Consider the following 13,993-nt stretch of genomic DNA (forward strand, 5'->3'; position numbering starts at 1 on the left):
ACTTTCAGTCATCTTCAAGGACAGGCCCACATTGTCTTACCTTTTCACAAGGAAACAGGCTTGGTGTCATACACAAAATGTGTGGCTATGTGTGGAAGCATTACAGAGGCGATTTAAAGAGTGGGATCTGTGCAAGAGACAGGAAATTTCATGATTCTCTTGATGTCATGCAACACATGTGGTACATAACTTTGTGCAGTTGCTGTCTTTCCCTGTAATTCTTCATGTGGCATTGAATTTCATTGTGGTTTGTAAATACAAATTATGTTAATGTTATAAACAACTTAAATTTAATGCAGAACACGTCATTGGTTTATAAAGGCTGGAGATTTCTATGATCTGAAGATAAGCCTTATCAAAAGAAACCTGTGAGGGAAAAAGACTCAAATTGCTGTTTCCTGTCTCTTAGAGGAGAGGGGGCGGGAGGGGGGATACTGATTGCTACTTGTGGCTGTCTTGATAAACTCAAAAAACAACTTTCTCAATTTTTTTTCTTTCTGCTCATTCATTGTGTTTGTGGGACACTGGATGTCCTGGGAATATGCTCTGATCCAGCTCTAAAGATAAGAAATCTCTGTTGACTTAGCAAAGGAGGTTTTGGTATAAAGGCAGGAAAGACTCACTTAAAAAGCTTTCAGTTGTTACTGAGCTGTTGGGGAAAGTCAACAACATCCTGAGGGGATCAGTTGTGATTTGAGAGAGCAGAGTTAGAAATTCCACATATAAAAAGGTGTAAGTATTCTACTCACTTATCTAGTCCATCATTTTACCATTCTGTTTGTGATATCTATAACACATTTTTTTGTCATATCATGAATAATTGTTTTTCCTTATTTAATGATTCATAATCTCTGGCCCTCCTGATTGAACACATACAAGATAAGGCCCTGCAGCATTAGTAACGTTCTCTCGGAAGTATTTGGATGGTGTAAAAAGCAGAGACTCCAACTTGCAGAAGTTATTCCTGCTTTATCCTCAGAGCTGTGAACACTGTTTTGGATTCCTGGAAAATAACTGTGAAAAAAAGAAGTAGTGGAATTTTTTCTGCACTGAAAAAACAGTTGGGTTGCCAGAAATTTGAGAAAAGAGTAAGTATTCGTCTTATTCTTATACAAGATATCATTTAAACATTCAGAATGCCATATCTATAAATGTTTTTTTCTGTACTGTTACAGAATCTACAGTCTGGTACTGAGCCTGTGTAGTTTCTTCTGCAGTACACATGAGCTCTGATTTCAGCAAAAAAATTTCTGCGGGAATCCCACCTCCACAATTTTTTGCAGGTTATAAAAACCACAATTTTTTGCTGAGTATAAAAAGTCCAGGCACATCTCACGTAAGCCATTCTTGCTTTATCCTTGGAGCTGTACATTATTCTTACTTTTTTCTTGGAGCTACAAACATCCCTTTTGAACACCTGGAAAAGAATCTGCAAAAAAGAAACAGTAGAGTTTTTTCTGCACTAAAAAGAATCAGATGTGAATCGGAAATTCGAGGAAATAAATGTAAATATTCGTGCTATTCATATGCGCACTATCCTGTAAACATTCTGTTTGTCATACCTATGAATACATATTTTCTCATTTAATATTACAGAATCTGCTGTCTTCCTGATAAAACAATAAAGAGAATCTGCAGTCCTTCTATAATTGAGAAGTGGACCGATTGAGCAGCAACAGAAGGAAAAGAACTGCTGAACTTTGCAGACAACCTTGTCATCATCGTTGTCAACCTCAGCTTAATATCAGTAGAGCAAGACTTTGTATACATTTATAAGTAACAGGTGAGCCAGCCACAAAGAGCATGTTAAAATCAGTGACAGCAGTCTAGAAGGGGTTTGTGAGAATTCAGCTTTTAAAAATCGAATATGTAGAGGCATAATAGTCACTCATGATGGGTTCAAAAATCTCAGACAATTTGTGCCACATGTCTCCTGGTTTTCACCAATAGAGTGTAAGTCCTGGATTGGTTATGAACTGTAGATTAACGCTGAAGAAAACATAAAAGGGTAGGAACTTAAGGGGATGGGACCTGAATAAGTTGAAAGAACCAGAGATTGTGGAGACCTTCAGAGAGAGCATCAGGCAACAGTTGAGTAGAGCTCGGGAAAGCAATACAGTACAAGATGAATGGGTAGCTTTAAGAGATGAAATATGATGAAAGGAGAAATTTAAAATTGCAGGAAATGAAGTAGGCAAAAGGGAATACAAACGTTTAAAGAATTAGATTCACTAGAGTTGCAAAATTGCTAAGCGGGAATGGCTGGAGGACAAATGTAATGATTTAGAAGCATATTTCACTAGGATAGATACTGACTACAGGAAAATTGAAGAGGTCTTTTGGGAAAAGAGAAGCAGCTGTATGAATATCAAGAGCTCAGAAGATAAACCAGTCCTAAGCAAAGAAGGGAAAGCTGAAAGGTGGAATGAGTATATAGAGGTCTATATGAGGGAGATGAGCTTGAAACAGTATTATAGAAAGAGGAGTTGATATAGATGAAGATGAGATAGGAGATATGATACTGCAAGAAGCATTTGACAGAATACTGAAAGACCAAAGTCTAAACAAGGCCTCAGGAGTAGACGACATTTCATTAGAATTATTTGTAGTCTTGGGAGAGTCAGCCATGACAAAACTCTTCCATCTCATGTGCAAAATGTATGAGACAGGCAAAATACCCTCAGACTTCAATGAATGTAATAATTTCAATTCCAAAGAAAGCAGGTCCTGACAGGTGTGAATATTACTGAACTATCACTTTAATAAGTCACCAGTGCAAAATACTAACACAAATTCTTTTCACATGAATGGAAGATGACTTCAGGGAAATCAGTTTGGATTCTAAAGATTTGTAGGAACTTATCTTAGAAGATAAAGGTAAGGAAAGGCAAAGCCACATTAATAACATTAGTAGACTTAGAGAAAGCTTTTGAAAATGTTGACTGGAAATTCTGAGGGTAGCAGGGGTAAAATACAGGGAGTGAAAGGCTATTGACAACTTGTACAGAAACCAGACAGCAGTAATAAGAGTCAAGGGTCATGAAAGGGAAGCAGTGGTTGAGAAGGGAGTGAAAAAGGGTTGTAGCCAATCTGTGATGTTATTCAATTTGTACATTGAAGAAGCAGTAAAGGAAACCAACCAAAAGTTTGGAGTAGGAAGTGAAGTTCAGGGAGAATAAATAAAAACTTTGAGATGCCAATGACATTGTAGTTCTGTCAGAGACAGCAAAGGAGTTGGAAGAGCAGTTGAATGGAATGGGCAGTGCTTTGAAAAGAGAATATAAGATGAACATCAACAAAAGTAAAACAAAGATAATGGAATGTATTCAAATTAAATCAGGTGATGCCAAGGGAATCAGATTAGGAAATTAGACACTTACAGTAGCAGATGAGCTTTGTTATTTGGTCAGCAAAAGAACCGATGATGGCCAAAGTTGAGAGGATATAAAATGTAGACTGGCAATGGCAAGGAAAGTGTTTCTGAAGAAGAGAAATCTGTTAACATAGAGTATAGATTTAAGTATTAGGGACTCTTTTTGTGAAAGTATTTGTCAGGAATGTAGCCACGAATGGAAGTGAGACATGGATGATAAACAGTTTAGATAAAAAGAGAATAGAAGCTTTTGAAATGTGGTGCTACAGAAGAATGCTAAAGGTTAGATTGGTCAGTCACGTAACTAATGAGAAAGTACTGAATAGGGTTTGGGAGACGAGGTTTGTGACAAACTTGACCAAAAGAAGGGATTGGCTTATAGCACACATTTTTAAACATCGAGGGATCACCAGTTTAGTTTTTGAGGGACGTGTGGAGGATAAAAATCATAGGAGATCAAGAGATGAATACAGTAAGCAAATTCTGAAATACATAAGTTGCAGTAGTTATTCAGGGGTGAAGAGGCTTGCACCGGAAAGAGTAGCATGTAGAGTTGCATCAAACCAGTCTTCGGACTGAAGACCACAACAACAACAACAGTTAATTATAACTTGATTATCTCTCTTTTTTGGTGGAAAAATTTTGTCTTGATCCTCATAATTTGATTTTATTGTGTTGGTAAAAATGCTTAAAAAATGTATTGTGAATGTTATAACAATGTAAATACACGAAAAACCATTGTATGAAAAAACAATTTGTTTTATAATAAATTTTATATGTAATATTCATTCTGTTTGAGTTTTCTTTCCTATTCCCCTATAATCTGTTTCCACACAACTTTAGTGAGTATCTCTCAACTGTGCTGCATTTCTTCAAGATAGCTGAGACATGTGGAAATATCTTGAACTGAATGTAATTTGATTTGATCCTGTAGGATTACGTGATGTACAGTGAATGTACATGTGGGGTCCTGCCCGCTCATCTCTTACAGGGTGCCTAAAGGGTGCTGGCTTCTTGGATAGCTATACAACAATTCTAGCAAATCACATCAATAGTTTTTATTACAATAAAGAAGATTGACAATACTTAACTTTTAATTTATAATGAGTTGTCACAAGCGATGGGTGATATGCAAACAGTCAGTGTCCTTCACTAAATAAGATGTCCATGTAAGCATTCACACTCGCTCATAAGTCACTGCTATCGTTAATATCACTGCTCATCTAGGCCTCTCTCTCTGTTAGTGTCTTGTCTTCTAGTCCCCCAAGGCTGGCAGGAGCAGCACTTATATTCTCTTCATATAGAGGCCGCTCCTTTCGTGGTGCGGTCCTAGTCAGTGGGCTATTGGCTGATGTCGTCTCACAGCCTTCTCTGCTCTTGCGTTCTTCATCTTCATGCCGGCGCTTGTCGATATGCCAGAACAATACATGTAATGTAGGACACATCAAAAATAGTAAACATTCTTTATTACAGAGTTCCTAACCATTTTTCTTAAATTCTAACATCATTAATTTTAATTAAGAGATTATACAAATTTAATGTGATAAGTACTCTTCAATGTAAAATTCCTTTTTCACCAAATAGTCTTTGAGGTTCTTTGAAGACTTAGAATCATGTACATTGCCAAGCAGTTTTTAAGCGGACTTCTTAGTAATTTGATACCTGAGTACTGGGATTCTTTTTCAAGCATTGTCAGTCAGTGGGAATTGCTTCGTATGTCAGTCTTCCTCTGTATGTTGTGGGTGTGGATGCTACCATTTGTAATCCTCTCTGCACTATCTTTTGTGACGTGTTATAGTTTTATGTATGTACAAAGAAGCAAAAGTTAAGGTCCTTGTCTTTTGAAGCAGCTTTTGCATGTTTTAGAAGTCTTCCTTTTTAATATGATCCTGATTGCTTTTTGTTTTGATAATGAACATCGTTTTTACTTCTTGAATGTTGTAGTTAACCCACATTGTTGCACAGAAGTTGTCTGCATATTGTGATAGCTGCCTCCTTATGAACATGACAGAGCTGAGTTTCATACAGAAATAATTAATATGTTGTTTCCATTTCAGGTTGTTATCTACAGTAATACCCAAGAATGTAGTGGATTTTACTTCTTCCAGATTGTGTCATCCACCTCTAGAACCATGTGCACAGCCTTCTCTTTGCTTCTGAACATTGCATACATAGTCTTTTTTAGGTTAATAAGAAGTCCATTTTCCAGGAACCACCGAGCTGTGGTGTTTGCAGATACTAGGGTCGGAACTTAAATAGTGCCAACTATTCGCAACCGATACTAAAGAGTTACATGTTTGCACCTGTTACTGTCCTTCAAAGCAGTCACCACATTGCCCGTGATGTGGAAGGCATAGTATACTGTTAGCAGAGCCTGTTCTGTTGATGGTGTGAATGGAGTGGTTTACAGCCTGTCGACCCTCTGGAACAGTTCCGAAGCGAATGCCATGAAGTGGTTCCTTCATCTTCGGAATCAAATCAAAGTCAGAAGGACTTAAGTCCAGGGAGTATGGTGGATAGTACAGTACTTTCCAGTCCCATCGATCGACCAGAGCGGCCACAGCTTGCACTGTATGCGCCCGCGCATTGTCATGCAAAATAATGGGTGTGTTATGCAGAAAGCATCGGCGCTTTTTTCGCAAAGCTGGTCACAGGTGATGCTCCAAAAATGAACAGTAATACTGTGCATTGACAGTCTGCCGTGGAGGAACATAATGCATTAGGATAACACCATCACAGTCGTACACGAGAATCACCATAACTTTAGACTGCTCCATTCGCACAATCAACAGAACAGGTTCTGCTAACAGTATACTACGCCTTCCACATCAATGGCAATGGGTTCTACACAATGCTGGTGACTACTTTGAAGGATAATAACAGATGCAAACATGTAACTGTTTTGTATCAGTTGTGAATATATAGTTGCCACTAATTAAGTTCCAACCCATATGTATGTCTTGCCTCAAGATGTACGACATTTTGGCCATTGTTCATAATTGTCATGTCATCTGCATACAGTATTTTCTTCTCCTTCTCTTCAATACCTGTATCATTAACAAACAGATTAAACAGCAATGGCCCCATTGTGGATCCCTGTGGCACGCCACATTTAATGACTTTCGTTTTTGACTGCTATTCATTCCATATTGATACATACTGTTTGTTTCCTGTTGTATAAGTATGATTCTATCCACTCTCCTGCTTGTCCTCAAATACCAGAGTTTTCAAATTTTTGTATCAGTATTTCATGGTTAGTAATGTCAATGAAATGTATGACGAGATAAAAGAAATTATTCAGGTAGTGAAGGGAGACGAAAATGTAATAGTCATGGGTGACTGGAATTCGTCAGTAGGAAAAGGGAGAGAAGGAAACATAGTAGGTGAATATGGATTGGGGGGAAGAAATGAAAGAGGAAGCCGCCTTGTAGAATTTTGCACAGAGCATAACTTAATCATAGCTAACACTTGGTTCAAGAATCATGAAAGAAGGTTGTATACCTGGAAGAATCCTGGAGATACTAAAAGGTATCAGATAGATTACATAATGGTAAGACAGAGATTTAGGAACCAGGTTTTAAATTGTAAGACATTTCCAGGGGCAGATGTGGATTCTGACCACAATCTATTGGTTATGAACTGCAGATTGAAACTGAAGAAACTGCAAAAAGGTGGGAATTTAAGGAGATGGGACCTGGATAAACTGAAAGAACCAGAGGTTGTACAGAGTTTCAGGGAGAGCATAAGGGAACAATTGACAGGAATGGGGGAAAGAAATACAGTAGAAGAAGAATGGGTAGCTCCGAGGGATGAAGTAGTGAAGGCAGCAGAGGATCAAGTAGGTAAAAAGACGAGGGCTAATAGAAATCCTTGGGTAACAGAAGAAATATTGAATTTAATTGATGAAAGGAGAAAATATAAAAATGCAGTAAATGAAGCAGGCAAAAAGGAATACAAACGTCTCAAAAATGAGATCGACAGGAAGTGCAAAATGGCTAAGCAGGGATGGCTAGAGGACAAATGTAAGGATGTAGAGGCTTGTCTCACTAGGAGTAAGATAGATACTGCCTACAGGAGAATTAAAGAGACCTTTGGAGAGAAGAGAACCACTTGTATGAATATCAAGAGCTCAGAGTGCAACCCAGTTCTAAGCAAAGAAGGGAAGGCAGAAAGGTGGTAGGAGTATATAGAGGGTCTACACAAGGGCGATGTACTTGAGGACAATATAATGGAAATGGAAGAGGATGTAGATGAAGATGAAATGGGAGATAAGATACTGCGTGAAGAGTTTGACAGAGCACTGAAAGACCTGAGTCGAAACAAGGCCCCGGGAGTAGACAACATTCCATTAGAACTACTGATGGCCTTGGGAGAGCCAGTCATGACAAAACTCTACCATCTGGTGAGCAAGATGTATGAGACAGGTGAAATACCCACAGACTTCAAGAAGAATATAATAACTCCAATCCCAAAGAAAGCAGGTGTTGACAGATGTGAAAATTACCGAACTATCAGTTTAATAAGTCACAGCTGCAAAATACTAACGCGAATTCTTTACAGACGAATGGAAAAACTGGTAGAAGCGGACCTCGGGGAAGATCAGTTTGGATTCCGTAGAAATGTTGGAACACGTGAGGCAATACTAACCTTACGACTTATCTTAGAAGAAAGATTAAGAAAAGGCAAACCTACGTTTCTAGCATTTGTAGACTTAGAGAAAGCTTTTGAAAACGTTAACTGGAATACTCTCTTTCAAATTCTGAAGGTGGCAGGGGTAAAATACAGGGAGCGAAAGGCTATTTACAATTTGTACAGAAACCAGACGGCAGTTATAAGAGTCGAGGGGCATGAAAGGGAAGCAGTGGTTGGGAAAGGAGTGAGACAGGGTTGTAGCCTCTCACCGATGTTATTCAATCTGTATATTGAGCAAGCAGTAAAGGAAACAAAAGAAAAATTTGGAGTAGGTATTAAAATTCATGGAGAAGAAGTAAAAACTTTGAGGTTCGCCGATGACATTGTAATTCTGTCAGAGACAGCAAAGGACTTGGAAGAGCAGTTGAACGGAATGGACAGTGTCTTGAAAGGAAGATATAAGATGAACATCAACAAAAGCAAAACGAGGATAATGGAATGTAGTCAAATTAAATCAGGTGATGCTGAGGGGATTAGATTAGGAAATGAGACACTTAAAGTAGTAAAGGAGTTTTGCTATTTAGGGAGTAAAATAACTGATGATTGTCGAAGTAGAGAGGATATAAAATGTAGACTGGCAATGGCAAGGAAATCGTTTCTCAAGAAGAGAAATTTGTTAACATCGAGTATAGATTTAAGTGTCAAGAAGTCGTTTCTGAAAGTATTTGTATGGAGTGTAGCCATGTATGGAAGTGAAACATGGACGATAACCAGTTTGGACAAGAAGAGAATAGAAGCTTTTGAAATGTGGTGCTACAGAAGAATGCTGAAGATAAGGTGGTAAGGTGGGTAGATCATGTATCTAATGAGGGGGTATTGAATAGGATTGGGGAGAAGAGAAGTTTGTGGCACAACTTGACTAGAAGAAGGGGTCGGTTGGTAGGACATGTTTTGAGGCATCAAGGGATCACAAATTTAGCATTGGAGGGCAGCGTGGAGGGTAAAAATCGTAGAGGGAGACCAAGAGATCAATACACTAAGCAGATTCAGAAGGATATAGGTTGCAGTAGGTACTGGGAGATGAAGAAGCTTGCACAGGATAGAGTAGCATGGAGAGCTGCATCAAACCAGTCTCAGGACTGAAGACCACAACAACAACAACAATGACAAATGCTTTGGAGAGATCGAGAAACATTGCAGACCCATCATGTTTTTCATGTAAGGACTGTATAATATATTCTGTTGGATGGAGCTGTTGATTCTGTAGCTTTACTCTTTCTGAGACCATGCTGTGAATGTATAAGGATATTGTATTTGTCCACATAATCAAGTAATTTATTATATGTAAACATTTCCAGGATTTTTGAGAAACCTGATATCAGTGAAACTAGCCTACAGTTGTTGGGGTCATCCTGATACCACCATGCTTATCTCCAGTGTTTCTGGAAAATTCTACCTCTGATAGAACTGTTTTCTATGTCCAGCAACGGTGAGATTGTTTGTCCTGCTACTAGCTTTATTATGTGATTCAATATTTTGTCAACACCAGATGATTTGTTGGACTTCAGTTTTGGTATAGTTCTCCTCATTTCATCTTCTGTAACTGGTTTCAAGAACATGGTTTTGCTTAGTTACATTCTTTTGTGGCCTATTTCTTTCCAATTTCAAATTTCGTACCACATTTATGTAGTTACCACTGAGTGTGATACCTATTTCTCTACCATCTGTAACAAATGTTTTGTCTATTTTCATTGACCCGATATCTGTTTCTTTGTTTGATCCAGCTTTTTACTTTCTTTCATCATTAATTACATTCCAAACTACCTATACCTTGGTTTTTGAGTTTATAATGGTGGCATTAATTGCACTTGGTTTTTGCCTCTCTTATTACTTTTCTATACTTCTTTTGTAACATATTATAATTTTCAGCTTCAACCCTCGATCTCAGACCCCACAGTTCTATTAGTTCACTGATAATACACTTTGTCTGATCATGGAGCTTTTCTTGTCTCTTTACCTTGGGGAATGCTACATTAAGAAGAGGTTTAATTATTGTAATAATTGAATCATACTTTTCATTTACATTCCGCACCTGTAGAGTTTTATTCCAGGTCTCCCTATACCAAAATTTGATGTTAATATTTTTTTCACTGATGTCCCCGATTTCTTTGGTTGTTTGTTTTGGTTCTGATATTATGTCCTTTCTTCTGCGGAAGCAGATCAGCTGTCCATGATGATCAGATATTTCTGTTTGGACTACATGTGACTCACAGTTACATCTACTAATATTAGTAATGATGTGAATGACTTTGAGAAGTTACTCTTGTTGGTGCAGATATTGTTGCCCTCATATTGTATTGTATTAACAATTCATCAGGATCTTGTCTTGGTTTTGATTCTTTTCCCATGTCAGTATGAAGTCTGCATATATAAGGATGTTTTTCTTCATATTCATTCTTAGTAAGTTGGCAATTCTTTTCAGAAAGATACTAATCTTGTCACATGGTGATCTGTACACACAAAATAATCTAAAGCTATCCATCACTACATCAATAATTTCAAAGTCTTTTTCTATAGCTATGGGTAATCTCACATCTTTTCTGTTTGCAGTCCTTAGGGGCTGTGCTGTTTTAATATATAAGGACCACCTCTATATTTAGATCTACAGAAATAACTGGATTAGATATAGTCCTTTATTGTCAAGCTATCTATCTGAATTTCAGTTATACCATGTTCACTGATTGTTTTTCACTTCTATTTTTGCTTTTAGTTGTACTTTTATGTAACTTTTCTTTTGCTACATGTTGTGGGCTGCATTCTGAGATCATGTTCTGTAGTCCCTCCTTTTTTGTGTGATGCTCATATTTTGCTTTTTCAGCTGCAGTAATTGATCTTTCACTCCCATCAGACCATACTAGTTTCCCTTGCTTTTCATTTTTTTGCAGACATCTGTAAACATTCTGCTGTGAATTACAGACTGTAATCTGTTTAAATGCATGCCATCCTTTCCTAGGCAGTTTTCACATAGAAATTTGTTTGGATCTATGAAGACTGCCACAAGACAATCACACTGTTCTTTGACAGCATAATTTATTTTGGATATATATTTGTAACTCACTGACCTCTTTTTTTGATTCTGCCAAGTGTCAACAAGGATCCCACATAGACACTTCTTGCCAAACAAATTATATTTCTTGTTCCATTAGTAATTTATTCTTCACTGCTGTTTCTTAATGAATTTGTTCCAATGTATATATAAAGACACACTGGTTTCAGAATTTGGTTTTGTATTTGTCTATTTGAATTTACCATATTTTAAAAATGTTTGTCGAGTTGTTGCATTCTAATTCTCAGGACATCGATTTTGCAGTTGGAGACCTTGATATTTTTCAGCAGCGAATCAGCAATTATTGGAAACTCATATTCATCTCTGTGCACTGGGCTTCATCTGCCTCACTGCAGATGTGCACTGATGCTTTATAATGTGTGAACTGTATACATACCTGTGATGAAAAAAGCTTGAGAGATAGGAGTATGCTTCCACATAAAAATTTATAAGAGATGACATTTAATAATGAGATATATGTGCACAAACATATATGTGAGATGAGATATAATGAGGAAACACTGCAGAGGTAATTTCATGGGAAATTTGTTACAGTTCCTGGGAAAATCGACAAGAATTGATTACTGATGATATGTATGTTTAAAGAGCATATAGTATATTTGGCATATGAAATACAGAGGTGTGTGTGTGAGAGAGAGAGAGAGAGAGTGAGAGAGAGAGGTTACTTTGCATGAGAGGGATGTAATGTGTAACACTTGGAATAATGAGACTGTTAAGTTGAACATCTTACACTTTCAAGAGAAATAATCATTGTCTTTGACCTTCAAGTGCAGGTTACATAACTTTTTACTACATGTTTGGCACCAATTTTGCACATCATTTAAATAGTAAGCTCTGTCTTGGTGGACAAGGAAGGAGGGGAATACACAATTGGTCTACAGCCATAATCTCTTGTGTTTTTATGTAATGCACTATGATTTGCTGGAGGTAAGGTGAAAGGAGGGGAAGGGGGTCATGACCTGATGTGTATGTCAGAAATACTGTAATATGACGCCATTTTAATACCACACTCTGATTGGTTGGAGATAGAGAGGAGGTGGTGTGGTGTATAAAACGAACAGTTGGTCTGTTTCCTACATCTACTGTGATTGGATGGAGATTAGGAGGAGGGGGGCAATGGGAAGAACTCTTTTTTTAGAAAAAAAAATTTCTGTGTTATTTTCAAACACTACACTCTCAAGAAGAGTGGGAGGGGGGGTATGAAGACCACAATTGGTTCCTGTTTCCAGATAAGAGGGGGGAGAAGGTTTTCCATTAATGCAGTTGTGCTTTTTGCACCATCTTGGATTTTTAATACCGTAATATTATTGGCTGTAGGTAGTGAGTAGTGCACTGTGTGATTGTTTTGACATAGGGGAGGAGGACAAGATTTATCTAGGATTTTTTGTTATTGTACTATGATTGGCTGGAGATAGGGGAGGGGAGGTATGTGACTTCACATTGACAGAGATAATGGCATCACTGATAAGGATGATGATGTTACTGATATGTAAGTGACCTAGGTCACACAATGTCACAGATGTACACTAAGTGCTCCAGGATGCTCATACCTCTACTACTCATGTGTTTTTTGTTGCGATATTAAGAGTTTATTGAATTTCTTCAGCGTCAGTGATGATCCAAGTAGGTGGAGGTTGTTAATAGACTCTTCAAAATGTATCCTCAAAGATACTTTTATGTAATGGAAATGTATTTGGCTCAATATCTGCTGCCTGTCCAGTACACCATAGGGAGATGTGTAGGAACTTCAAAGTTGTGCTGAAATACACTCCTGGAAATGGAAAAAAGAACACATTGACACCGGTGTGTCAGACCCACCATACTTGCTCCGGACACTGCGAGAGGGCTGTACAAGCAATGATCACACGCACGGCACAGCGGACACACCAGGAACCGCGGTGTTGGCCGTCAAATGGCGCTAGCTGCGCAGCATTTGTGCACCGCCGCCGTCAGTGTCAGCCAGTTTGCCGTGACATACGGAGCTCCATCGCAGTCTTTAACACTGGTAGCATGCCGCGACAGCGTGGACGTGAACCGTATGTGCAGTTGACGGACTTTGAGCGATGGTTGTATAGTGGGCATGCGGGTGGACGTACCGCCGAATTGCTCAACACGTGGGGCGTGAGGTCTCCACAGTACATCGATGTTGTCGCCAGTGGTCGGCGGAAGGTGCACGTGCCCGTCGACCTGGGACCGGACCGCAGCGACGCACGGATGCACGCCAAGACCATAGGATCCTACGCAGTGCCGTAGGGGACCGCACCGCCACTTCCCAGCAAATTAGGGACATTGTTGCTCCTGGGGTATCGGCGAGGACCATTCGCAACCGTCTCCATGAAGCTGGGCTACGGTCCCGCACACCGTTAGGCCGTCTTCCGCTCACGCCCCAACATCGTGCAGCCCGCCTCCAGTGGTGTCGCGACAGGCGTGAATGGAGGGACGAATGGAGACGTGTCGTCTTCAGCGATGAGAGTCGCTTCTGCCTTGGTGCCAATGATGGTCGTATGCGTGTTTAGCGCCGTGCAGGTGAGCGCCACAATCAGGACTGCATACGACCGAGGCACACAGGGCCAACACCAGGCATCATGGTGTGGGGAGCGATCTCCTACACTGGCCGTACACCATTGGTGATCGTCGAGGGGACACTCAATAGTGCACGGTACATCCAAACCATCATCGAACCCATCGTTCTACCATTCCTAGACCGGCAAGGGAACTTGCTGTTCCAACAGGACAATGCACGTCCGCATGTATCCCGTGCCACCCAACGTGCTCTAGAAGGTGTAAGTCAACTACCCTGGCCAGCAAGATCTCCGGATCTGTCCCCCATTGAGCATGTTTGGGACTGGATGAAGCTTCGT

At 39.3% G+C, this 13,993-nt stretch overlaps 1 protein-coding gene and 1 long non-coding RNA gene across 3 annotated transcripts in view; both read left to right on the forward strand.

The window, feature by feature from the left end:
* Positions 1-13,993, forward strand: part of LOC126461650 (parkin coregulated gene protein homolog) — a 95,543-nt gene that overhangs the window by 61,457 nt on the left and 20,093 nt on the right. The gene's annotated exons all lie outside the window — the stretch shown is intronic.
* Positions 954-3,953, forward strand: LOC126461677 (uncharacterized). The gene is made up of 3 exons (XR_007585950.1): positions 954-1,088; positions 1,176-1,505; positions 1,597-3,953. It is a non-coding gene; the product is annotated as an uncharacterized LOC126461677 (long non-coding RNA).

This window comes from Schistocerca serialis, chromosome 1 (assembly GCF_023864345.2).
Source record: "Schistocerca serialis cubense isolate TAMUIC-IGC-003099 chromosome 1, iqSchSeri2.2, whole genome shotgun sequence".
NCBI classification, from domain to species: Eukaryota; Metazoa; Arthropoda; class Insecta; order Orthoptera; family Acrididae; genus Schistocerca; species Schistocerca serialis.